Source organism: Chrysemys picta, chromosome 4, assembly GCF_011386835.1.
Source record: "Chrysemys picta bellii isolate R12L10 chromosome 4, ASM1138683v2, whole genome shotgun sequence".
Classification (NCBI taxonomy): domain Eukaryota; kingdom Metazoa; phylum Chordata; order Testudines; family Emydidae; genus Chrysemys; species Chrysemys picta.
In genome coordinates, this window is record NC_088794.1 from 144,812,472 (window position 1) to 144,839,941 (window position 27,470).

Consider the following 27,470-nt stretch of genomic DNA (forward strand, 5'->3'; position numbering starts at 1 on the left):
ATTATCCTTTTCTGGGAATTGAAAAGTAGCTCAAAGTTACTTTTGGGGGGTTACAAACATCTGCAGTATGAAATACAGTAGACAGTAGTTCCTGTAAAGATGAGGTAAGGGTTTTATGAAATTAAAACACTTTACCTAATAAAAATAAATTAATATTTGGTCCAAAAAAGTGCATAAGAAATCTGGGATGAATGGAGATGCAGGATTTATAGGAAAAAAGCAGTAAGACTAAGGCCTGGTCTACACTACGAGTTTAGGTCGAATTTAGCAGCGTTAAATCGAATTAAGCCTGGACAGGTCCACACGACAAAGCCCTTTCTTTTGACTTAAAGGGCCCTTTAAACCGGTTTCTTTACTCCACCTCCGATGAGGGGATTAGTGCTAAAATCGGCCTTTGCGGGTCGGATTTGGGGTAGTGTGGACGGAATTCAATGTTATTGGCCTCCGAGAGCTACCCCACAGTGCTTCATTGTGACCGCTCTGGACAGCACTCTCAGCTCAGATGCACTGACCAGGTAGACAGGAAAAGCCCCGCAAAGTTTTGAATTTCATTTCCTGTTTGCCCAGCGTGGAGAGCACAGGTGACCACGCAGAGCTCATCAGCACAGGTAACCGTGATGGAGTCCCAAGATCACAAAAGAGCTCCAGCATAGACAGAACGGGAGGTACGGGATCTGCTCGCCATATGGGGAGACGAATCTGCTAGCTGAACTCCGTAGCAGTTAACGAAATGGCAAAATATTAGAAAAGGTCTCAAAGGCCATGAAGGACAGAGGCCATAACAGGGACGCACAGCAGTGCCGCGTGAAAATTAAGGAGCCAAGGCAAGCCTACCACAAAGCCAGAGAGACAAACGGAAGGTCTGGGGCAGAGCTGCAAACATGCCGCTTCTACGCGGAGCTGCATGCCATGCTAGGGGGTGCAGCCACCACTATCCCAACCGTGTGATTTGACTCCGTCAATGGAGAAACACGCAACAGGGAAGTGGGTTCGGGGTACGCGGAAGATGATGATGATGAAGACAATGAAGATAGCTCACAGCAAGGAAGCGGAGAAACAGGTTTCCCCAACAGCCAGGATATATTTATCACCCTGGACCTGGAACCAGTAACCCCCGAACTAACCCAAGGTGTGCTCCCAGACCCTGAGGGCACACAAGGGACCTCTGGTGAGTGTACCTTTATAAATATTACACATGGTTTAAAAGCAAGCGTGTTTAATGATTAATGATTAATTTGCCCTGGCAATCGCGGCCAGTACAGCTACTGGAAAAGTCTGTTAACATGTACAGGGATGGAGCGGAAATCCTCCAGGGACATCTCCAGAAAGCTCTCCTTCATGTACTCCCAAAGCCTTTGCAAAAGGTTTCTGGGAAGGGCTGCCTTATCCCGTCCGCTATGGTAGGACACTTTACCACACCAGGCCAGTAGCACGTAGTCTGGAATCATTGCATAACAAAGCATGGCAGCGTATGGTCCTGGTGTTTGCTGGCATGCAGACAACATCCATTCCTTATCTCTCTTTGTTATCCTCAGGAGAGTGATATCATTCACGGTCACCTGGTTGAAATGGGGTGATTTTATTAAGGGGACATTCAGAGGTGCCCGTTCCTGCTCGGCTGAACAGAAATGTTCCCCGCTGTTAGCCACACGGTGGGGGGGAGGGGTGAAGTGATCATCCAAGAATTGGGAGTGTGTGTTGAGGGAGGCGGGGGGATAGTTGGATTTGTGCTGCATGTTAACCCGGAAACCCCAGCCCCTCCTTTTACATTACAAACCCATTTTAAATGGCCAACCCAATGGGTCCTTGGTATGGGAAAAGAGGGCGCTGCTGTTTGAAACCATTCCCACATGTTATGAAGGTTAAAAAAGCCAAAACACTGTAGCTTACCATGGCTGCCTGCAAGCCGAATTCTGTTGCCTGGCACCGCGTGAGTGATCTCTCACACCAAACCGGCAGGCCCTCAATATAAGAGGAAAAATACGACCTTGTAACGAAAGCACATGTGCTCTGTAATGTGAACAGCAAAATTTAACGTGAAAGAGTGTACACATTGTTCTCTAAAATGTGTCTTTTTTAACCACCTCTCCCTTCTCCTCCACCAGCTGAAAATGTTTCTCCTTCGCAGAGGCTAGCGAAGGTTAGAAGGAGAAAATGGCGGACTCGGGATGATATGTTCACGGAGCTCCAGATGTCCTCCCACGCTGAAAGAGCACAGCAGAATTCGTGGAGGAAGTCAATGTCAGAGTGAAAAAAAGCACAATTTGAATGAGAGGAGAGGTGATGGGATGAATCGCGGGCTGAACAGAGCAAGTGGTGGGCTGAAGATGATAGGTGGCGTTAGCTTGCAGACAGAAGGTAAGAGTCAATGCTCCAGCTGCTGGGGCATCAAACTGATATGCTCCAGCATATGGTTGAGCTGCAGGAAAGGCAGCAGGAGCAGAGACCGCCACTACAGCCCCTGTGTAACCAACAGCCCTCCTCCCCAAGTCCCATTGCCTCCTCACCCAGACGCCCAAGAACACGGTGTGGGGGCCTCCGGCCACCCAGTCACTCCACCCCAGATGATTGCCTGAGCATCGGAAGGCTGGCCTTCAATAAGTGTTAAAGTTTTAAACTGCAGTGTGTCCTTTTCCTTCCCTCCTCCTCCACCCATCCCAGGTTACCTTGGCAATTATCCCCCTAGTTGTGTGATGAATTAATAAAGAATGCATTAATGAGAAGTAACAATGACTTTATTGCCTCTGCAAGCGGTGCTCAAAGGGGGGAGAGGAGGGTGGGGTGGTTGGTTTACAGGGAAGTAGAGTGAACCGGGGTGGGGGGGGGACAGAGGGTTCATCAAGGAGAAACAAACAGAAGTTTCACACCGTAGCCTGGCCAGTCACAAAACTGGTTTTCAAAGCTTCTCTGATGCGCACTGCGCCCTGCTGTACTCCTCTAACCGCCCTGGTGTCTGGCTGCGCGTAATCAGCGGCCAGGCGATTTGCCTCAACCTCCCACCCCGCCATAAATGTCTCCCCCTTACTCTCACAGATATTGTGGAGCGCACAGCAAGCAGCAATAACAATGGGGATATTGGTTTTGCTGAGGTCTATCCGAGTCAGTAAGCTGCGCCAGCGCGCTTTTAAACGTCCAAATGCGCATTCCACCACCATTCAGCACTTGCTCAACCTATTGTTGAACAGGTCCTGACTCCTGTCCAGGCTGCCTGTGTACGGCTTCATGAGCCATGGCATTAAGGGGTAGGCTGGGTCCCCAAGGATAACGAGAGGCATTTCAACATCCCCAACGGTTATTTTCTGGTCCGGGAAGAAAGTCCCTTCCTCCAGCTTTCGAAACAGACCAGAGTGCCTGAAGACGCGAGCATCATGTACCTTTCCCGGCCATCCCACGTTGATGTTGGTGAAACGTCCCTTGTGAACCACCAGGGTTTGCAGCAGCATTGAAAAGTACCCCTAGCGGTTTATGTACTCAGTGGCTTGGTGCTCCGGTGCCAAGATAGGGATATGGGTTCCGTCTATCGCCCCACCACAGTTTGGGAATCCCATTGCAGCAAAGCCATCCACTGTGACCTGCATGTTTCCCAGAGTCACTACCCTTGATATCACCAGGTCTTTGATTGCCCTGGCAGTTTGGATCACAGCAGCCCCCACAGTAGATTTGCCCACTCCAACTTGATTCCCGACTGACCGGTAGCTGTCTGGCGTTGCAAGCTTCCACAGGGCTATCGCCACTTGCTTCTCAACTGTGAGGGCTGCTCTCATCCTGGTATTCTGGCGCTTCAGGTCAGGGGAAAGCAAGTCACAAAGTTCCATGAAAGTGCCCTTACGCATGCAAAAATTTCGCAGCCACTGGGAATCATCCCACACCTGCAACACGTTGTGGTCCCACCACTCTGTCCTTGTTTCCCGGGCCCAGAATCGGCGTTCCACGCCATGAACCTGCCCCAGTAACACCATGATTTGCACATTGCTGGGGCCCGTACTTTGTGAGAGGTCTATGTCCATGTCAATTTCCTCATCACTCTCGTTGCCGCGCTGCAATCGCCTCCTCGGCTGGTCCTGGTTTTGCTTTGGCATGTCCTGGCTCTGCATATACTCCAGGACAATGCGTGTGGTGTTCATAGTGCTGATAATTGCCGCGGTGACCTGAGCGGGCTCCATGATCCCAGTGCTATGGCGTCTGGTCTGAAAAAAGGTGCGAAACTGACGGAGGGAGGGAGGGGCGACTGACGACATGGCGTACGGGTACAGGGAATTAAAATCAACAAAGGTGGCTGTGCATGAGGGAGAAACACAAACAACTGTCACACAGAATGGCCCCCCCAAAGATTGAACTCAAAACCCTGGGTTTAGCAGGCCATTGATTTCACGGAGGGAGGGGGAAGCAAATGAATACATCTATTTTTTTACATCTTAAGCTGGCAGCAGACGGTGCAGCAAGACTGATAGCCCTCGGCATCTTCTGGGTGCTTGGCAGAAGATACTGTACTACGACTGCTAGCCATCATCATCAAGACGGTTCAATAGGACTGCCGGCAGGACTGAGTCTCCAGGAGACAAAGCATGTCTGCCCAGGTGCCTCTGATTGAACTGGAATACGACGATGACGGATACCAGTTGTAATACATCATCTACTGCCAAAAGGCAAGGGGCTACTGCTGTGTAGCAATGCAGTACCACGTCTGCCGGCACCCAGATAACATATGATGACGGTGAGCTGAGCGGGTTCCATGCTTGCCGTGGTATGTTGTCTGCACAGGTAACCCAGGTAAAAAGGCGCGAATCGATTGTCTGCCGTTGCTCTGATGGAGGGGGAGGGGCCTGATGACATGTACCCAGAACCCCCCGCGACACTGTTTTGCATCATCAGGCATTGGGATCTCAACCCAGAATTCCAATGGGCAGCGGAGACTGCGGGAACTGTGGGATAGCTACCCACAGTGCAACACCCCGGAAGTCGACGCTAGCCTCAGTACTGTGGATGCGGTCCGCTGACTTCATGCACTTAGAGCATTTTATGTGGGGACACACAATCGACTGTATAAAACCGATATCTATAAAACCGGCTTCTATAAATTCGACCTAATTTCGTAGTGTAGACATACCCTGACTCTCTAGGAAATTATTCCAAAGTGTACACTCAGATTATACCACCAGGGGGAGGATGCCTTTTACATTAGTGAGATGATCCAAAATTTATCCATTACTTTTTCAAGACACCGCACGTGTTGAGAAAACCCAAGGAATTCTTTGTGCAACTAATAATGCAATCCGCATTGCTGTTTTCAATTCAGACCCACCGTATGAGGTAGAGTACATGGAAGTGGGCAGCTTCGTGTTTTGTTTCATACAAAAATGGTGCATTTTAGAAACATTAGGGGCCTAGCTTAAAAGGAGAAGGGAAAAGAAAAACCCTAAGTGGATGCTTAATACTCAGCTGTGAACTCATGTTGTGAAGGCAGAAATGAACAGCAGCATCAGCTAAGGGACAGCGTTCATGACTCCTTATTTCCAGGTTTTTGGTGGTTTGAACTGGATCATTAAAGCTTATAAAAAGTGTTTTTCCTTGGGAATTCTTAAGAGAGTGACTGGGGGTTGGACTGTCAAGCCAAGCTAGAAAATGTGTATTAGTTACACAATGTGGCATCAGATACAGGATTTTGCACACACATTGTGCTTTTAATCGGAAGCATTTATTATTGTTTGGGTTTTTCAAGTGCCAACAATCTACTTTGTGCTGCACAAGACAAAAATGAATATAGTCCTTTCCCTGAAGAGTTTATAGCCTGTAAAAATAAGCATAGAAAAGATTGGATGTACTGGGGAACCAAGAAAGGGGAATAACAGGGATTTTTTAGTTTCATTTTATTTTTGGACATAGAGCTATATGAATTCTAGGAAGGAAATGGAATGCAGCCAGCTCAGGGAGGAAATGTGTTGTGATGCAAAGCAAGCAGCTACATTCTCCACCACAATGTGTGACTGAAATGGAACCACTGAAAGAACGGGGAATATAATTACCCGTATTCTGGGCAGGACGCTAGGGCTAACAGCCCTGCTCTTCAGAAAAAAACTTGCTGTGGATAGTCAGCATCTGACCTCTCCTCTGAAAAATGAGAAGAGTGCCACCTGCTGAATTTAGGTAAATGTACTGTGTATATAGGCATTTATATAAACCCATGCAGACCGAAAGGTTTGGCTAGATCCCAGTCAGAGGGCACATCTCCTTTAAAGGTTATGCTCAAGAAGGCCATGGAGAAATTCTGGCTACCACTAATTCCATACCCAGAAAAGCTCAGTTAAAATTGTATTGCTTCTGACCTTCTGGTGTATTACTGTCTTTATGATTATGCGACACACACGGTGAGAGTGAGTGCTAATATCAAAATATATTAAATCCGCCTTCTTCCTGGGTACAGTATGTGGGAGAGTCTGACTGGCTAGGAATTTTCTCTTCTGGCCAATTTTTCTTTGACACAATGCCAATGAATAATGAAGTTTCCTACACAATTTATGAAAGTTCAACTCCTTTCTTTAGAACAGGCTGAAGTCTGGGCAGTGTGATCATCTCTCTTCGGGTGGCAAAGAATCAAAGGCGTGCCGATACCTGCCTGATCATGTTTAAAATCTTGTTGAGCAGTCACAGAGGCATGCAAGGCTCCCCATAGCTTATGGACATTAAATGGTGGTTGACTCCTCAGGGCTTCAAGGTAGACTTGGTGGTGGGTAAATCCAGGCCCTCAGTGAGGAACTGGCCCTTCTCCAAACGTTGTTAACATACAAGCCAAGAAAGTCACTTTAAACCAGCTGCCCTCATTGCTTTGACACCTGAAAATTGCCTGGCTCCCAGGAGGGCATTTGGGTTTCATTTTTTCCACTGCAAATGGAAGAGTCTATAGCTGGCATAATTTCATTAGAAAATTCTGTGAAGAGAGGAAGGCTTGGATTGAGTGGACTCCTTCCTATAATTGTTCAATGGTATCTTTATCAGGACTGCAAGTACAGTTGGTTGTATAGGCAGGGCCTGGCATCTGGGTTTATCTCCAATGAGAGTGATGTGCCCAGAGGTGGCTCAGTGCAGAGGGTGATGCAGGCATGAAAACGTCATGTGCTCGTGGTAGTGCTGATCTGGGGCAAGGGGATAAGCTAGAGCAGTGGCTCTCAACCTCTCCAGACTACAGTACCCCTTTCAGGACGCTGATTTGTCTTGTGTATCTCCAAGTTTTACCTCGTTTAAAAACGACTTGCTTACAAAATCAGACCTAACAGTACAAAAGTGTCACACTGAAAAAATGCTGATTTTTCTCATTTTTACTATATAATTGGAAAATAAATCAATTGAAATATAAATATTGAACTTACATTTCAGTGTATCGTACATAGAGCAGTATAAACGTCGTATGAAATTTTGGTTTGTATGGACTTCGTTAGTGCTTTTTATGTTGCCTGTTGTAAAACTAGGCAAATATTGGGAGGAGTTGATGTACCCTTGGAAGACCTCTGAGTACCCCCAGGGATACACGTACCTGTGGTTGAGAACCATTGAGCTAGAAGATAAGCTGTTCTGGTTTTGACGATTTTGATTAGGGCTGGTCATAAAATGGTAATGAAAGAAAGATGAGAGGGGGAGACAAAATATTGAAAAATGTTCATTTTCAATTCCATTCAATTTGATTCAAAATGAAACATTTTCATTAATCAAATGCTGGAAAACGTCAAACAATATGAACGCTTTTTGTGAAAGACATTTGTATAATTTGAAAAAGCGTTTTTCAATCGGCCTGAGTGCTAACCAGCAATTGGTAGTTTAGTGATCTGCACAAGATGATGAGATGAATGTGCATTTCTTCCTGGGAGGGTTCATATTATTTTCACTGCTAGGCATATGCTACTGTTGAACAATAGCACCCTCAGCATCTCTTGTCTTCCTCTGAGTCCCTCCCTCGGTGATGCCCCAGTTCCTCTGGCCCCTTAGTGTGTAACAGCTTAATTCATTATTACCCTGGTGAATCAAGACGCTGCCGACCTGCCTGTTTATAATTCAGTGAGAAAGCTGTGCGTGCACGTTTTGCTGGCTACACTACTCCGTTTAGAGAGGTTTCCTAACCTGCAGGATGTAGGAAACTTGTGTATGCAGCTCTGCCACCAAAGAACACCCAGGCTGGTCCAGATGCCCAGAAGCCTTTCGTTCCGTTCAAGGAGTGAATTCCATGGCAGGTAGGAACACCTACATTTTGGGCGGAGGAAGCTGTTTCCAGGTTTGGCACAGAACACAATAGAACGTTTATGATCTCCAGTTGGTGGATGGTGTAGAGACAAGGCAGGTCATCACCATTCACTTCTTGAAGATGGGGCGCTGTGATCCTGGGATCTCAAGTCATCCTTTGGGAGAGGGTGGCCTTTCTGCCTGGTAACGTTTAAGAGCTTATTTGATGGCGCAGTGAATCAATGGGTGCTCCTGCTCCAGATGGGAAATAAGCCCCTAGCCCCCAGTACCGGTTTAATGTGATCCCAAAAGAGAGGCTAACCTTTATCCGCCTGAGATCAATGTAATATAGCACAGACACCTTTAGAATTTGGTGTAGCCATCTCAACAACAGGACTTGCTATGTGACCATTGGGATGTTTGGGCATGGGGAGGGGAGGTCGTCTTACTGCTTTTATTCCTATATATGCCAAAAGCAATGAACTTGGCATCCCCAGGTTTGCTTAACTAGGTTTCCTTTATACCAGACTTCTGAGTGTTCCTTCACCTCCTGCAGTTTGGATTTGTGGCCGAAGCATCATCCACTGGACAAACAGGTTGGTGGATAATGGAAATACAAGATTGCAGTTGACAGTTGGTGCAGCCCAGCTTTGGCTGAATTGTCCTAGCATTTGTGGCACATGGTAGGAGCACCTCGCTCGTAATGCTATTTGCAAGGGATAGAAGGCTGGATCCACCACGAGTTTTAATTATACGCCCGAGCGTGGATGATTTAGTGGAGAATTCCGGGGTTAATTTCTTCATTTGAATCTTGATGAGACCTCTGGCTGCTGAGAACCGGGTGAGCACTGTGTGACCTAGCCTACTTCCGCCAAAGGGGAGGAGATAGTAAGTCTCACCTCTAGTTCAATAAGATTAAGTATCTATTTTTTTATTACCGTTGCACCTAGAGGCTCTAGTCATGGACCAGGACCCCGTTGTGCTAGGTGCTGTACAAACACAGAATAAAACATGGGGGGGGGGGATAGCTCAGTGGTTTGAGCATTGGCCTGCTAAACCCAGGGTTGTGAGTTCAATCCTTGAGGGGGCCACTTGGGGATCTGGGGCAAAATCAGTACTTGGTCCTGCTAGTGAAGGCAGGGGGCTGGACTCGATGACCTTTCAAGGTCCCTTCCAGTTCTAGGAGATGGGATATCTCCAAAACAGTCCCTGACCAGAGGAGCTCACAAACCAGAGCTCAGGCACAGAGGTGTCTCACACAAGCAGGGTGAACCCTGTGATGGTGGCAAGCTTTGTTAGTTCCATGATTCTTTCATAGAATATCAGGGTTGGAAGGGACCTCAGGAGGTCATCTAGTCCAACCCCCTGCTCAAAGCAGGACCAATCCCCAGACAGATTTTTTTACCCAGATCCCTAAATGGCCCCCTCGAGGATTTAACTCACAACCCTGGGTTTAGCAGGCCAATGCTCAAACCACTGAGCCTATCCCTCCCTCTTTCCGCTGGGTTTAGTTAAGAAGGAAGGGAGAGGGGGGCAGGGAAGGGGAGAAGAGTGCGAGAGGAGTGATACTGAGGTGAAGAGATGCAGCCAGGAACACCCCCCCCCCCCCCCCCCCCGCCAATGCAGCAGTCCCTGCTCTGGCTGCTTCAGCCCCTATCAGCTGGAGTCTGGCTGGCTGCTCTCTGCAGCTTTCTTCCAAACCCACTTACAAGTACTTACAGGCCCTGAGCACCTCCGGGGAGCAAATGAATAATTATTCAGCACTGCTGACCTGAAAGTTCCCATTAGTTTGGTGGGAGGGGAAATCCCTTTAATACCATGTGTGTAGTCCAGTGATTTCTAGGTAAACTAATTTCTATTATAATTTGAATATTCTGTTGGAGAGGGAACTGGGGATGCAAACCTAAGAAATCCAGTCAGTTCAGATCAATTCTCCCTGTGTGTGTGTGTGTGTGTGTGTGTGTGTGTGTGTAGCAGAACTGGTAGAATAATTGCAAATAGTTTATTTCGCCTCGATGAATTTATTAAAAAAAATATTTGCAAATCAAATATTGTCAGCTCTATAGATGGTGGAAATATATTTCTCAAAAACATTATTCACCACTTACTCCTATCAGTTGGCAGATACATTATTTGTGAATACCGTTTTCATTAGGTAAGCAGCTGTAATGTATGTGTATGTTTAGGTATATGTAAATATGTACATGCCCATACAGGAAGAAGGGGAATCTCTCCACTAGGTTTTCCCTCAAATACACCCCACTCCTGTGGTAACTGGGGGGAGATGAACTGGTGAAAGCAACAGGGGAGCTCAGATGTATACAAGGCTTAAGGCAGCGGCTGGCATGTTAAGCACCATGCCACCAGACACCACTCAGAGCATTTCTACCTGTTATCAAATGCCCCAGGGCAATAGACCAGCTTTACAATGTGAAGGCCTTCCCAGTCAGGCTATTTTGAACCAAGGAAGGAAGCAAATTCAAAGCCTCAGGACCCTCATACAGAATACCCTGCCCACAGCCCTTTCTTGTACCACTGGGTCTGCACCTGGAGCGCCTCTCCTGATTCAGCTGTGGGGGTGTGGCACAGAAAGGAAGGCGCGCTCTCAGGCAGCGAAGTCCTAAATCGTGTAAGGCTTCTTACATTTCACCCGGAAATTCGCAGGCAGCCAGTGCGGACCATGGATATACTCCTGGGGAGACCCCCCGCTTACCCACGGTGCTGCGGCACAGTGCAGACGCTTCAGCTTCTGGATGAGTTCAAGGTGTCACCCCACATAGAATGCATTGCAATATTGCATCTGGAGGTGACGGAGGCCTGGATGGTGGTGGCGAGGTCGGCAGCCGAAAGGAAGGGCCACCATCTCATATACCTCTACCCTGATATAATGCTGTTCTCAGGAGCCAAAAAATCTTACCGCGTTATAGGTGAAACTGCGTTATATTGAACTTGCTTTGATCCGCCGGAGCGCGCAGCTTCGCGCCCCCCCGGAGCGTTGCTTTACTGTGTTATATCCGAATTCGTGTTATATCGGGTCACGTTATATCGGGGTAGAGGTGTACATAAAAGCTAACGAGCTGACTGGATTGTTGCTGTTACCTGATCTGCTAGTGGAAACTAGGTGTCCTTTTAGATTGTGGACCTGATCAACACAAGCTGGACGCACACCTTCAGTTAATGGCACAGATATTACTCAGGCCAGTGGCTAACCTCAGCCAACTCAGCATCACCTCAGCCTTGTTTGGAATAAGGCTCAGTGAGCCAGCACCCCTCTACTGCCCCAGTTTCAGTCAAACGCTGAGTGAGATGACTGGCCATTTTGGCTGCGGCAGATGGAACAGAGAGACAAAGCTGCAAACAGAAAGTGTCTTGGCAATAACAATTATTGTTCTCTTGGGCTCCTGTGGGGGCTGTCAAATTTGTATAGTTTTAGACCTTAAACTAGAAGGCAGCCATGCAGGAAAAAGGTGAGCATTTTTCCCCCCTGAGAGCCTGATTCTGCAGTGAGCGCTATGTGAACAGATTCTTACAACAGCATGGAACTCCTTACAGGATTGAAGCCATGGGAGTAGTTTGGAGGGGAGGCATGGGGGAGTGTTGCCCCCCCTCCCCAAACTGCAAGCCTCAGGCAGGTGCAGAATTCCTCCCCCCATCCCCACGACCTGTTGGCCTGGCTGGAGCTACCTCCCCCCCCCGCCCGAAATCCATAAGTCAAACTACGCCTAGGATTGAAGCCTGAGTGAGCTAGCTGGTGCAACCTGGCTGCCTATAGTGGCTCCGTGAGTATGTAAGCACGGAATGAAATCTGTATATTTCACATACATAAATATGTAATATTGTTTGAATCTTGCATGTTTTTCTAAAAGATATGCTCTTGTTCAAACAGAAACTATTTTAGCAAAGCTCTATGGCCTGTGATAGGCAGAAGGTCAGACTAGATGATCATAGTGGGCCTTTCTGGGCTTGGAATCTGGGAGGCTACGAGGAGAGAAACAGTTAAGCATCTTAAGCTGTGTAAGCAAAAAAAGAAAAAAAAAGTTGCCAACATATTTTTTTGACAAAAGACAGGAAAATGACAGGCTGTTCTGGGTATGCAAAAAATGTTCCCTTTCATACATATTGACAGCCAGAGGGGGGTTATTATTGAGAATATGGGTAAAGTTACTGCCAGTTTCTGCTGGTACTCGTGTTTAAAAAGAAACTATGGAAACCAGGAGTAGGAATATTAATTAAGTTCAAATTTGGAATGCCTTTGCCAGGAGAGGCTGCATGAATTCAATGAAGCAACCTGTTGGGTTGCAATTCACTATGTTGTTTGCAATTTAATAGAATGCTGAACTTTTCATAAATTAACATGTTGTTTCAATAATCTGATTAAAAGGTTATATGTTGATAAGATTAGCCTTAGCTGTGTTTTTCCCCTTGTTTAAAGAACCAGTGTATATTTTCTTGTCTTAAATCTCTGTGCAGCCATAAACTGTATCTTAAGGGCTGGCTCATCAACTTGTTTAATCATTGTAGCTCAATGGATCTGTGACCGTTTACACCAGCTGAGGTTCTGATCTTAGTCGTCAGTTTCTGGACAGGATCTGATGAATTGAAACTATTCTGAAAAAATGCGTTTTTTGATTAGTTGTATGCCTATAGCATAGATAACAATAATGATACTTTCCCTGCTTGGTCTGTTGTGCCTCACTTGCACATTGACTGTATTAGACCTGATGTGTTAATTTTTATTTTTTATATATGTTTAAATATATATGAAAAAAATTGATACTGGTCAGATCCTATGAGGTAGAATGACCCCAACCCTATCTCATAGAGCTGGAAGGGGCCTTGAAAGGTCATCGAGTACAGTCCCCTGCAGGACCAAGTACTGTCCTTGACAGTTCTCCCCCCCCCCCCCCCCCCCCCCCCCCCCCCCCCCGATCTCTAAATGACCCCCTCAAGGATTGAACTCACAACCCTGGGTTTAGCAGGCCAATGCTCAAACATCCTTCCCCTCCTATTAACCCCCATTAATAGGAGGAAACTAAGAGCCAGATATAAGTATTGTTACTTCCAGGATGCAGATAGGGGAACTAGAGCACAGAGACAAGGAAGACCAAGGTTTTCAAACAAGGTAGGCACGCAGTTGCACTCTGTAAGGATCCCAGTTCTACAGCAGAAAGATCCCATTGGCTGCAAGGGTAACTTGGCTGGGCCAATCTGATGACACAGTTGTGTCATCAAACTTGTGCACAACTGTCCGCCTAACTTGCACATGCAGACATGCCAGTTTGTGTTTGAATCAAGCAATTAACCAGAATCAGCCATATGCATGTGCAATTATCAGACTTTGCACACACAGTAATGGGTGTTGTACAACTATGTGCCTGACTTATTTGGAAAATCCAGCCCCAAGTGTTGAGTTGTTACAGGCCACACAGAGTAGCCAGGATTATATCTCAACAGTTTGTGGCTCCTGAACCTGATCTCAGATCACTGGAGCATAAAGCCATTGAAAAAATGCCTAGCATTTGACATTAGCATCTGATAATTGTCAATAGTCCCATATTTTTGGAGTAAAGTAGAAGAGATTTTATGTGCAACACACGTAAGTGGCATCTCTGGTTGTGGAAAAGCATCATTCAATTCAACCATAAGAATTTAAGAAAGGATGGAGGGGAAATGGAAAGGTTATATTCATGTATTGTATGTATTGAAACACGCAGAATTATTTGTGTGATGCTCTTGTTCAGTTTTTAGAAATGCAAGGAAGTAAACTGCAAACTGTTATCTCAAAATTCTCAGTGTAAAATATCATCACGTGTAAAGGAAGGTTGCCAATGTTGTATGACAATAGGTCGGCTACATTGATTTTTAACTACCGTACATCTTTGTGATAAGAATGGCTACTGTGTTCAGAAAACGCTTATTAAGCCAAAAATAAACCCCATTTTTATGTGAAAAGCGAATCCTAAATATAACCACGGTCAGCAATAGATCTCAGATCTAAATTGTACGCCTTGCTGATTCTTATTCCAAATCCAGGGCAGCAGATGGTAACAATGCACTTCCCTTAGATGGTAGAAGGGAGGCACTCTTGTTTCAAGTAATACTATTTCTGGGCGATAATCCAAAATGCACAGTAGGCAGAAGTTAAAAGGAAGTGCTTGCTTTTAGGTTTTTAAACTATATCCCTTAATCCCGGGTGATGATTGACAATCATGATTTAGAGTACGAGGTGCCCCTCTCTAATCCAGCAAGTTTGATGTTATTTGCGTATCTAGGATGCTTTATTCAACTAAAAGCAAATTGGAGCCTGTGCAACTGATGCCACATTTCAGAGATGAGTCCTGGACTGGGAGTCTATTTACAGATTAGTGGATACACAGTTCCCATCGTTGTCATCTTTGTGTGTGTGTGTGTGTGTGTGTGTGTGTGTGTGTGTGTGTGTGTGTGTGTGTGTGTAAACAGTGCCCATTGTAGTCTGTGTAATTTAAAGACTCCAAAAGGCAAATTTATAATTAAAATGTTTCTTGCTGGGTAAGAATACTAGTAGGAAACTTTTTACAAAATTTGCTTCCCTTATGGTGATTTAATGTACAAGATTATATTAATCCTAATTTGATCATTATAATAAAATAACAAAATATCTTTGTATTTACTAGTGATTAAAAAGCTATCCTTCACTGACTTTTTTTTTTTTTTTTACACTATAACATGCTTGATATTTATCAGCGGGGTAGCCGTGTTAGTCTGAATCTGTAAAAAGCAACAGAGGGTCCTGTGGCACCTTTAAGACTAACAGAAGTATTGGGAGCATAAGCTTTCGTGGGTAAGAACCTCACTTCTTCAGATGCAAGTCTGCATCTGTTAGTCTCAAAGGTGCCACAGGACCCTCTGTTGCTTTATGCTTGATATTGGTTTCCACAAAAATGTCGTCTTCATCCTGCTGGCATTTAAGTGAACAAATGCAAGATGAAGATGGGGTAAATGACCTTATTTCAAAACGTTTGTTATTTTTAAAGGCAAGGTGATACTTGCTTGTGTTCTGTGATCAGCAGCTTTTAAGAGCCGTTTTGCGTAAAGGATAAATGGTAACCGGTCTCTCTTCATTTCAAAGAAATGGAAAAAAACCCAGCACCTATTTAAAAAGAAAAACTACAGAAAGACACAAACAAACTGATTTATCGCAAACATTTTCATGTCTGTTAAAAGGATGGGGCTTTACCGTTGATTTACCAAATACATGGTTCCTAAGCTGTACACTTCTGTAGATTGAAAGCTGGTATCTATTTTTGAGCATTAATCACAAGCAGGTGCAGTGGAGGGAAACCCCCTTTATGGCCAGCCAGATTATATTAGATTAAAATGATCCATATGTAAGGTGTTGAGATGCCGACTACTGGGGTGGAGGGAAATCACATTAGACTTGTGACTAGATTAACACATGGTCTGAGCTGATTATTCTTTCCTGGCCTTTTACTTTGCTGGGTGGGAGAAATAAAATGTACCTACACAAGTGAACTGCCGCAACAAGGCATGTTTCTGTAATGGCTTTGGATACACATACTGGTTCCTCGAGTCAGCAGAGGATACCAGCAGAGTCAGATGCCATAGGATGCATGTCTGTAAACCCCAGTTACATAACCCTTTCTGTTGCAAGTACATCCTGGATGTATGGCGTTGTGTCAGATAGTTGATGGAGTTGTATTTATTTTGCATCTCCTAACTGTGGAACCAGACTCTCGGCTCATGTAAATCAGCGCATCTCTATGGACTTGAGTGGGGCTATCCCAGTTCACACCAGCTGGGGATTTAGGCTGCACTAGACTGTAATCTAGTGTACTGTACATTATAATATTTTGATATTGCAAATGCAATCTAAGCACAAGTCCTGGTCTGCAACATTGGTTCTTGAGTTCAGACCGTGCAGGAGATCATCACTATAGGATGATGCGTGGGGTTCAATACTGTGCTAGACAAAATATAGCGTAACCCCCAAACCTGATGAAATATTTTATTAAACTCATTTCGCATAGCTCCAGTGCTTGGAACGGAGCTGCCAGATGGGAGGGGGGCTATTTAACTCATTCTGTCTTTCTCCCGTGAATGGCAGTGGGGGCTCCTTCTTGAACTGCTGGGGCAGAGCCCTGATGGACCAGGGCTTTATTCCAGTACATATTGTCACAGTGGCAATTCCCCACTCCACTAGCTGTGCTTGAGTAAAGAGTGCAGGATCAACCTCCAGATCGTTCCGCTCTTTTCCTAAGGGACCTACGTCACTGAGTCATTTACAGGGTGATCTTGGGAGCGTTTTACCGTTTTCCAGAGGGGTTCTCTCTAATGCAGTCTCATTGCAGGACTCCACCTGGCTTCTCTCTACACAAGACCTTGCACCCGATTCTGATCTCTACTGCTAACCCTGTACACGGGCTCTGAATGTACAGAAACTGCAAAACCAGAGCTTCTCATTACTAGGGAATATAACCCAGTGATAGCGGAGGGAATTCCCTGTGGCATAGGGCTTGCCAGGCATCCGGTTGCCAAGCATCCGTTTTTTTTACCAGAATGCCTGGTCAAAAAGGGACCCTGGCGGCTCCGATCAGCACCACTGACTGGGCCATTAGAAGTCCGGACAGCAGCGCAGCAAGGCTAAGGCAGGCTCCCTGCCTGCCCTGGCTCTGCGCAGCTCCCTGGAAGCGGCCGGCATTTCCCTCCGGCTCCTAGCACAGGGGCAATCAGGGTAGCTCCATACGCTGCCCCCAGCACTGGCTCCACAGCTCCCATTGGCCAAGAACCACAGGGGCGGCGCATGCGGGTGTGGGCAGCGTGCACCGTGCAGAGCAGCCTGACTGTGCCTCCGTGTAGCTGCTTCCGGGAGCAGCGCGGAGCCAGGGCAAGCAGGGAGCCTGCCTTAGCCCCGCTGCACCGCCGCCTGGGAGCCGCCTGAGGTAAGCACCTGCCCAGCTGGAACCCGCACCCCAACCCCCTGCCCCAGGTCAGAAACTCCTCCCACACCCCCTCCCTGAGCCCCCTCCCGGAGCCTGCACCCCAACCTCCTACTGCAACCCTGAGCCCCCTCCCACACCCAAACTCCCTCCCAGAGCCTGTATTCTGCACCACCTCCCACACTCCAACCTCTTACCCCAGCCCAGAGCCCCCTCCTGCACCCCAAACCCCACCCCAGAACCCTCACCTCCTCCTACACCCCAACCCGCTTCCCCAACCAGTGAAAGTGAGTGAAGGTGGGGGAAAGCAAGCAATGGAGGGAGGGGGGCTGGAGTGAGTGGGGGTGGGGCCTCAGAAAAGGGGTGGGGGCAGGGGCGGGGCCTCAGGGAAGGGGCAAGGCGGGACTAGGGTGTTCGGTTTTTTGCAATTAGAAAGTTGGCAACCCTAAGTGGAATGACTGTATGTCACCTGTCACAGCTCCTGGCATAGAACCATGTCCGGGGGGCTTGAGAAGGAAGGGGCAAGGCCAAAGTGCTCTGTTACTGCTGGACAGCCACTTGAGGGGCTATTATTTACAGCAGGGCCAATCTGATCTCTGGCCGCCTCCAGAACCCAGGAGGTGCAAAGGTGCTTGGCCACCACCTGGAATCATGGCCCTTGTCTCGTTCTCTGCATCTACAGCTCCATCTTCTGCTGCTAGGTCTTTCCTTCTGCTCTTTCTCTGTTGGTTTGCACCAAAGTCCCCCACCACCTCCACTAAGCAGCATTCTCTAGATTTTCTTTTTGCTGTTGTGCTTCCCTCCAGCTCTGCTTCCTCTCACTGTCTAGCTGCTCTCGGGCCCCCCCTCTGCCAATCCTTGGATTTTTTTTCCTTTTTCCCAGTTGACCTGCCTGTGTTTAAGAGTTCATGTAAAGAGTGCACAGAGGAAGCCATTTGCTATGCACAACAAGTGGTATTGGTCCTTACAAAACCACGCCCCAGGAAATGTACCAGGTGTTCTTGAGCGCCATCTTCTGGCATGTTTATATCTACAGACAGAGCTCTTGTAACAGTCTCCATGCTACGTCAGTCTAAACGCTATATTTCCAATGTGCTCTGCAATGATGAATTTGGCAATGTTGCCTTGACTTTACGATGCCTTCTTGGAATATCAGCCCTGCTGCAACTGCAAAGGAGGTTTGCTCATGGAATGCGTGACCCTTCAAAAGAGTCAGTTCACAAAGTGCACCTCAACTCACTATATTAAAGAGGGATCAGACTGTATTTATTCAAGTAGATTAGGGGGCAGGGACTGTCTTTGTGTTTGTACAGCACCTAACACAATGGGGTCTAGGGTGACGAGGTGTTCTGATTTTATAGGGACAATTCTTATTTTGGGGGCTTTTTCTTAGATAGGCGCCTATTACTCCCCATCCGTCCCAATTTTTTTCAATTGCAATCTGGTCACCCTAATGGGGTCTGATCCCTGAATGGGTCCTCCCAGACAGTACCACTGTACAAATAAATAGTAATCATAGATGTCAGCCAAACACCTAGGATTGTATTTTTTTTTACACTGGATTCAAAGAATTGGGGGGGTGTGGCCATTACGTAGTTGATTGCTGAAATACATGGGTAGGAATTTTAAAAATATTGGAAAGGGAAAAGAACTTGAAATTTCCAGAGAGATCACCAGTGTTAGGTTAACGAAGCTTAAGTAACCTGTACCACACTGTGTCTCCATGTGATCCTGATTGTAGGCCTGATCCAACTCCCACTGAAGTCAAGAGTAAACCTTCCACTGATTCCCCTGGCTGGTGATTTAAGTGTCAAATAAAGGGGAAACATTTCAGTTCAGATTCGGTTTTGGATTTCTGGAATAGCTTTGGGGCAGTGACTGCAATTTATTTCATGGCGGTACAATGCACAGGACAACAGATGGAGGCCGCTGAGTTACTGCGATATAGTTGTTTAATACTAACAATGCTGCAGTTGTATGGTGGGATTTTCAAATGCATCTAAGTGATTTAGGAGCACAAATCCCATTGAAAGTCAATGGAATTTATGCTCCTAGTTCACTTAGGAGCTTTTGAAAACCCCACCTGTAGAGCTCACCCAAACCATTTCTTTCCAATGAGTACCATGGTCACTCCAAACTCATGTCAATAAAACTTTAATAGCACATTGCACTATCATGTGTCTTATAATAATTATCTTTACCTGTATAACATAAGAGAATGCAGGATAATGGGGTATGGTATAAAGGTTTTGTTACGTTTTGGGACAGCTACATTATTCAGAAGTGAAATATGACCTCCCGTCGACTGCTGATGAAACATATTTTCCACATTACCATCACATATTTTGTTTATGCTGCATATTTCACAGAAATACAGTTATAAAATAGCATTCACGTTATTTGGATTGGTACTGTTTTTATGTACCCTTTTGCTTGTAAAATCAACCGCTTTTGTACTGAGAGGCATCCATCAGAAGATTGAAATTATAATTAACAGCGTTTAGAACCCTCTAAAAAGAATCCAAAGCGGCTTCTTCTACCAACTCTAATGGGGCCTATTTAATGTCTGATCTCTCATGACCCGCCAGGGCTAGAAACAAGTGCTGTATCCCATTGGAAAGGGAAATTCAGAGCTCTCTGACATTAGAACATAATTGTTTCTTGCTTGGTGGGTTCACCAGACATTGCCCTTTAAACCTGCCACTATTCCAGGATTGAATATTGCCATATGTGGGCTTTGACCATTGTAATTTTATCGGAGGCACTTTCTGTATGCAGACACGAAGGAACAGGCATTTTTTTTCTTGCAGGTTTAGGTTTTTTTATAGTGGTCTGAATAGCTGGTTTCTATAAGTTGGTTTGTTCTGTGTATCTCAGTGAGACTTAAAAAATCAAGTCAAGTCTGAAAACTATGTACAGTCTACTATAACATGTTGGATGCATGACTGTACAAGAAATGCCAGATTGTATTAAGTGGCAAATAATTGCATAAAGAGATCATATTAAGGCATAAGATGAGGAAGCCGAGTTAAGTCTGAGCTTTTGTCTTTAATTCTGCATTTCCTGACTTTTAAAAGCTTGTTTTGTCAAATTCCAAGTTGTAGTTGACACTCATATTTTGGGTACAGATCTTTTGTTTAGAAAGAGAGAAAAAAAATTGCCAGCAGAACATCAAAGCATTAAAACAATGAGCATTAAGGGAAGGAAAAGAGATTTTTAAGATGAGGTTAAAATGATGAGATGAATGAGGAATGCGTGATATATATATATATATATATCATAAAATTAGAAAAGTAAACAAATAAAGACGATGAAAATGAACTACTCTCAGGAGAGATGGGCCTAATCAAAAAAACCCAGATCTAAACTTTCACAGATGTATTTGAGTGCAGAAGGGGAGGGAGTTAATAGCTGAATCCAGATCTGGCCCTGGATTTCTCATCTCCCATCTTTCTCTACAATGGGCTGAAACCAAACTCCAGATGTGGAGGAGTCAAAGTCTGGATCAGAATTTTGCAGCTCAGACCCATTTCTAATTATAACATCATTAACTCAAACACAAGTATCATCCAGTACCTGACTCAGTCTAGGGCTAAAAATGTCAAAGGAGATAAGGACTGAACCATGCAGTTTGGATTTACAGATGGAGGCAAACCAGCCCCCTTCAAGTTCGCTTGAAGGTATGAATTCATCCAACTCCAATCTCCAAGTGGAAACTCTCACAGTTGTTTCCTTTGGCTAACTACATAGTTAAAAGCTTGAGTTGAACCTGAGAGCTGATTAGAAACCATTGCAAAGCAGGAAGCCATCAGCAGTCTTTGCTCACATCATCCCAACCTCTGACCCAATAGATGAGTGGCCACTTTCTGTACTAGATGAAGCTACTGAAGTGTAGCCCTAGATGTGGTGGGACTGTGGTGTGGTTTGCATCAGAGAGGGAAAGTCACCATTTCCTGGCCAGCTAATGATGGTAAAATCCAGGAACTGCAATAGATGGAAGAGGCCCAGTTACTGAGAGTATGACACATTATTACTCATGTGACTACTACAGATAAACAATATTAAACACAATGAATTCCTTCAATACTAACCCTTGAAGATTAAGACCCTGAGTTCACAAACACTTATGCGTAACTTTAGGTTCGTAGATTCATAGATTATAGGCCAGAAGGGAACACTGTGATTGAGTCTGATCTCCTGTATAACACAGGCTACAGGACGTCTCTGAATTAATTCCAGTTTGAACCAGAACATCTTTTAGAAAAACATCCAGTTTTGATTTTAAAAATGCCAATGATGGAGAATCCACCACAATAAATTGCTCCAATGGTTAATTACCCTCACAGTTAAAAACTTGCATCTTATTTCTAGTCTGAATTTGCCTAGCTTCAACTTCCAGCCATTGGATCTTGTTATGCTTTGGACCTTTGTCTGCTAAATGGAAGAGCCTTTTGTTATCAAATTCTTGCTCCCCATGCTTGAGCAGTCCCCTTGCACACTACTCATGTGCATAAAGGGAAGCACATATCGCATACTCCTAGTTGTGTGCAGGACCAGCTCCAGGGTTTTTGCCGCCCCAAGTGGCAGGGGGGTAAAAAAATAAGCTGCGATCGCAATTGCAATGAGCGGCACTCCAGCGGCAGCTCCACCACGCCACTTTCTTCTTTGGCGGGAATTCGGCGGCAGGTGCTTCCCTCCGAGAGGGACCCACCTCCGAATTGCTGCCGAACAGCCCGATGCGCCGCCCCTTCCCCTTGGCCGCCCCAAGCACCTGCTTGCTGGACTGGTGCCTGGAGCCGGCCCTGGTTGTGTGCAAAGGATATTTTATTGTAGATTATCAAGCTCTTTGAAAGTGTTGGGAATTAACTCTAAATGCAATAACCGTTCATAACTGGGTAACACATCTGTGATCTATTTTAACGATCTGTTTAATTGGCTACGGTCTCGGTCTTGCTTTCTTCAGAGCAGCATGTATGTGTGTAAGTAAGGCCTAAATTTGTGGATGCCAAACTTGCTACAAGCGAAAGGGAACTAATTTTTAAAGTGTGGATGCTCAACGCTTTAAAAATCAGGCCCCTTGAACGTGTCTCAAGTTGGACCCTAAACAGTGAGGCACCCAAAACCACTATTCACTCTTAAAAACATGCACACCTGCTGCTTAGACTCCACTAATAAATATATCGGACTGAATCGGCCCTATTTAGGTCAATGGTAACACTTCCATCGACTTCAATGCCAGCATTGGCTCCATGATTTTGATCTGTTCTATTATCATCAAATAGAAAATAGTCTTAACTGTCAATTTCATGTGTGGCCCTCTTCCGCCCCCCCCCCCTCCTGCCACTCCTCCCCAGGCCAAGGAAACTTGTGTGTGTTCACACCTTCTCTGGCTTGGCACTGTATTAGAATACTTGCAGTAAAGAGAGGAAAATCTGAAAGCTGTGCTTTTACCGGCAGCTTGGCACCATCCCTTCAGCTTTCATCCGCCGACTGGAGTGTGCCAATCTCACGCTGGCACAAACAGATGTGACTCCAGAGCTTTAAGTGTCCAATGAAAGAGGCATTGCTTGCGGAACGCCGCGCTGAAAACAGCCAAATTCACCAGCCTTAGGATTTTCCGTTGAGATGGACAGTGTCTCAGAGCTTTGCTTCAAGGTTCCTGGATGTTGATTCTCTTTCTTTTTTTTTTTTTTTTTGGTTGGTGAACTGACATTTTCCCAACATTCAGTGTGTGATTTGTGTCATAAGAATGTTTTCATTGTTTCAGAAGTGTGTTTTCAGGCTAGGCGGAGTGCTAAGAAAGCCATTTGATTCCATCTTAAAGCAAATGCTATATATTATTTATTATATACCTGGTAACTGATTAAATGTATTGCACTTGCCCTGAAAGCTCACATGTATTGAGATTTGGTGCAACAGGTAAAATATATTTTGATTTCCACAGCAGTAGCCACTTTTCCTGCTGTTTGAAATGTATGTATTTTACTGCTTTAGATACAGGAGAGTCCATGCCGCAGACTCCCAAAAAGGAGATGTTTAATTGGCAAAAACCGCTTAATCCAGACATCTACAAGGGAAATTAGGTAAGCCCAATGATGCTTAATGGCAGTGAGTGCCACTTAATGGGGATTGTAATTCTGCTTAACTGGGACACCTTGAGGTAATTTAGCGAGGCTTAGTGGAGCTGGGTGAACAATTTGCAGAGCTTATTCTGCAAAATTTAGGCTTTTTTCCCCCTGGTTTGCAAATACTCAGTGAACAGACTGCAATTCCTAAAAATATGTTTGTTTGTCACAATTGTCTGAGGCTCAGATCATAAGTGGGGCCTTGTATGTTGGGGGAGGGGAAGGGACAAGAAGTCCCCCCTTCCTGGAGTGGCCTGGGCAAGGATCAGTCACAATAAACTAATAGATTCTAAGGCCAGAAGGAACCACAGTGATCGTCTAGTCTGACCTGCTGCATAACACAGACCATAGAACTTCACCCAGTGATTCATGCATCCAGTCCAACAACCTCTGGTTGGACGAGAGCATATCCTTTTAAAACATGGCCAGTCTTGATTTAAAGACTCAAGTAATGGAGAATTTGCAGGTGGGGAACAGAGCCACAGAGAGTTAAGTGAGTTGTGCAAAATCCCACAAGAAATCTGTGACAGAGGTGGAAATCAAACCCAGATCACTTGAGTCCCGGTTGAGTGCCTTTATCACAAGACCATCCTTCCTCCTGAGATAAAGAAGAGCTTATGGTAAGATCGGTAAATGCTGTGTCCAAGAATTAGAGGCCTGGGAAAAAATTTCATGGCAAGCAGTATCAAAAGATGTTCTTGTGAATTTTTAAAAGAATTGGCCACGAAGAACACATTGAGTGAAAGGCAATAACCTGGGGTAGTCTGACCTACATTGTGCTAATTGTTTGTTGTAGTTTTGCAGCTCTTGGAATGGGTCTCAAATGAAAAATCTGTTCTGTAGCACATTCCATATTATATTCCCTCAAGACAAAGCATTCTGTCAACTCATGACAGTGTTATTCCAGGCATTTCTTCTTGGAATGAATTGACAATAACCCTAATATTTGGCTGGAGGGAGGTTGCTGCTGGGAAAGAACGGGATGGCTCAGCTGGTCACAAACTGGTAACTGTCTGTTTAATTATTATAATAATTCAACATTTAACGTTTCCCACCAGACAGAGCTTTTAGATCTTCTAGAAAGCAACTCTCTTTGGCAGAATAGCTTGGGACCAGGTAATTGTAGGTTGCTAATAAAACTCTTGTTCCTTCATATTTTCCAAAGCACAATGATTGAATGCCATCAGTGAGAGAAATGTTGCTCTTTGGGGAATTAAAAAGTGATTCAATGATTAAGCCTTGACTTTAAAACAAAAGGTTATGCAATGAACTCCAAGAGTTCTCTTGAACTAGGGAAACCCCTGAAGTGTAGGGTGGAAGGTATCGTTACACAAAGATTCTAGGGTGCCGATTCAGCAAAGCGCTTAGGCACATGCTTAACTTTTAAGCATGTGAATGACCTCATTGGCTTCAATGGGATTATTCACATGCTTAAGGTTAAGCATTTTCTTAAGTGCTTCACTGCACAGAGACCTAATGGCCTGGTCCTAAACCCATCAAAGTCAATGGGAGTCTTTCCTGTGACTTCAGTGTGATTTTTAAACAGGCCCGCAGTGACTAAGTTGGGATTTTAAAAAAGCACTAAGTGACTTGGGAAAACAAGGGCCATGGAAAGTCCCATTGATTTCATAGGGGTTGGATTGGATGCTTGGCAAGGAATAATATGCATGTCCATTAGATGTCACAGTTTGTTTTTAAATTGCTTTTACACAGTTGTAATGTTCTGCAGCACTATGTTTTATGTGTTCTGAATAATGAGCTAGAAGCAAATAGCTTTTAGTGTCCTTAAGGTAAAACAGGACTAGTAGGGAAACTGCATTTAAGCCCAATTGATGATTTTTCATGATTTCTTCACAGCCAGGAATAAACCTCAGCCGTAAGTCTATCATGGAGGGATAGTTCAGTGGTTTGAGCACTGGTCTCCTAAACCCAGGGTTGTGAGTTCAATCCTTGAGGGGGCCACTTAGGGATTTGGGGCAAAATCAGTACTTAGTCCTGCTAGTGAAGGCAGGGGGCTGGACTCAATGACCTTCCAGTTCTAGGATATAGGATATCTCCATATATTAAATACCTAACTCACTTAGGTTTTTTGTTTCAAACTGGAAATGTTTCTTACCAAAACCAGCCACAATTTTTTGTACTTTAAGGACCACATTTTCAACCCTGGCCTATAACTTTGCATGCCTCCCTTGGTGTATGCAAGGAAGAGGTTGTGCTGGCAAAATGGATGCATGTTAGTTTTATGCATATCATCACAGCCTTTTGCGCATTCACATTATGCAGTTGAGTGGGCAACTTTACAATGTGTGGGTGGCCATTTTTGTGGTTGCCCTTAGTTCCATGGGCCCAATGAGAGTCTGGTCAGAGACTGGCAATATAGTCATTAAAGCTGCATTAAGTCTGGGAGTGACACAGGTTCTCAAATCAAAAACCTCACAGCAGTTGTAAGTCAGCAACACACTCTTTCATTAAGTTTCCTCAAATGGATGCTTTTAAGATGGTTGCTGGTATCCCATAATATCAAAAGAGGTCTCTTAAGATGGCCTATTAATTGTATGCAAAGCCAAATAGAATGCCAGTATAAAAAAATAATCAAGGCACATTAAATATTTGTGTTTATTATTTATTCCATTTATTACACTTTTTAAAGATTCTAATTAAAGCTTCTCATTTGCTGTGTGTGTGTGAGACACACACATGAGATGATTGTGAGGAACTTCAGAAGAATCTAGCCTGGGCGACCGACTGTGCAATGCAATATATGTAGACAAGTGCACATTGGAAGGAACGATTCATTCACATTGCTGAGTTTTAGGTTAACTGTAACCACTCCAGAAAAATATCTCTGGGACCGCTCAGTGAAAACAACTGCCTGGTGGTGATTTTAAACCACTCCAAAGAGCAAGAGATTAAGTGAAAATATTATGTTATTGCATAAATCAATGATTCCCCCCCACCTGGAGTACAATGTCCATTACTGGTCACCATGTATCAAAAGGACATACAAGAAACCTCTAACGTCTAAAGAATGGCAACATCAACTCTGTGCCCGGAAGCATGAAGCCAATTACTTAGTGCCTGGAGTTAGGAAGGAACTTTGCCTATGGGCTGATTTTTGTATACTTAACCACCATGGTGTTCCATTGCACCCTTCGCTAAAGTATCTGTCACTGGCCTCTGTCACACAGAAGGATATTGAACTAGGTAGTTCACTGGTGTGATCTGGGATGGCAAATCCTCGCTGGGTGGATGTAGGAGTGCATGTTATATATTTGTTGCATACCGATGTGACCAATATTCCCTTTTAGTGGAATTACTCCTGCATTCCACTGGCATAAATGACAAGAGAATCAGGCCCATTATAGATACATATAAGTATATGAGCCTGTGAGACTACACAAATACATACATATGTAGGGCCCTACCAAATTCACGGCCATGAAAAATGCAACATGGGCTGTGAAATCTGGTTTCCCCCAGTGAAATCTGGCCTTTTGTGTGCTTTTACCCTACGCTATACAGATTTCATGGGGGAGACCAGCGTTTCTCAAATTGGGGGTCCTGACCCAAAAGGGAATTGGGGGCGGGGGAGGTCACAAGGTTATTTTAGGAGGGTTGCGGTATTGCCACCCTTACTTCTGCGCTGCCTTCAGAGCTGGTGGCTGGAGAGCGACTGCTGTTGTCAGGACACCCATTTCTGAAGGCAGCGCCCTGGCAGCAGCAGCGCAGAAGTAAGGGTGGCAATACCATCCCATGCCATCCCTACTGCTGCTGGCGATGGCTCTGCCTTTAGAGCTGGGCTCCTGGCCAGCAACTGCCTCTCTCCAGCTGTTCAACTCTGAAGACAGCACTGCCACCAGCAGCAGCAGAGAAGTAAGGTTAGCAGTACTACAACCCCCCCTACAATAACCTTGCGACACCCCCCCGCACACACACATCTGCTTTTTGGGTCAGGACCCCCTACAATTACAAAAATCTGTGAAATTTCAGATTTAAATAACTAAAATAATGAGATTTACAATTTAAAAAAATCTTATGACTGTGAAATTGACCAAACTGGACCGTGAATTTGGTAGGGCCCTATACATATGTACTATCAAATAGAGGGGTGTATAGTGTGCGTGTGTGTATAATATAGAAATCATAAATATATAAACTATTTAATTTTTGTATGTTTCAGCAATGAAGGCAATGATTTATA

General features: G+C 45.0%; 1 long non-coding RNA gene across 1 annotated transcript; it reads left to right on the top strand.

Moving 5' to 3' along the window:
* Nucleotides 1-567: 567 nt before the first annotated feature.
* LOC135983229 (uncharacterized) lies at nt 568-2,727 on the top strand. The gene is made up of 2 exons (XR_010600828.1): nt 568-1,168; nt 2,106-2,727. It is a non-coding gene; the product is annotated as an uncharacterized LOC135983229 (long non-coding RNA).
* The last annotated feature ends 24,743 nt before the right edge of the window (nt 2,728-27,470 follow it).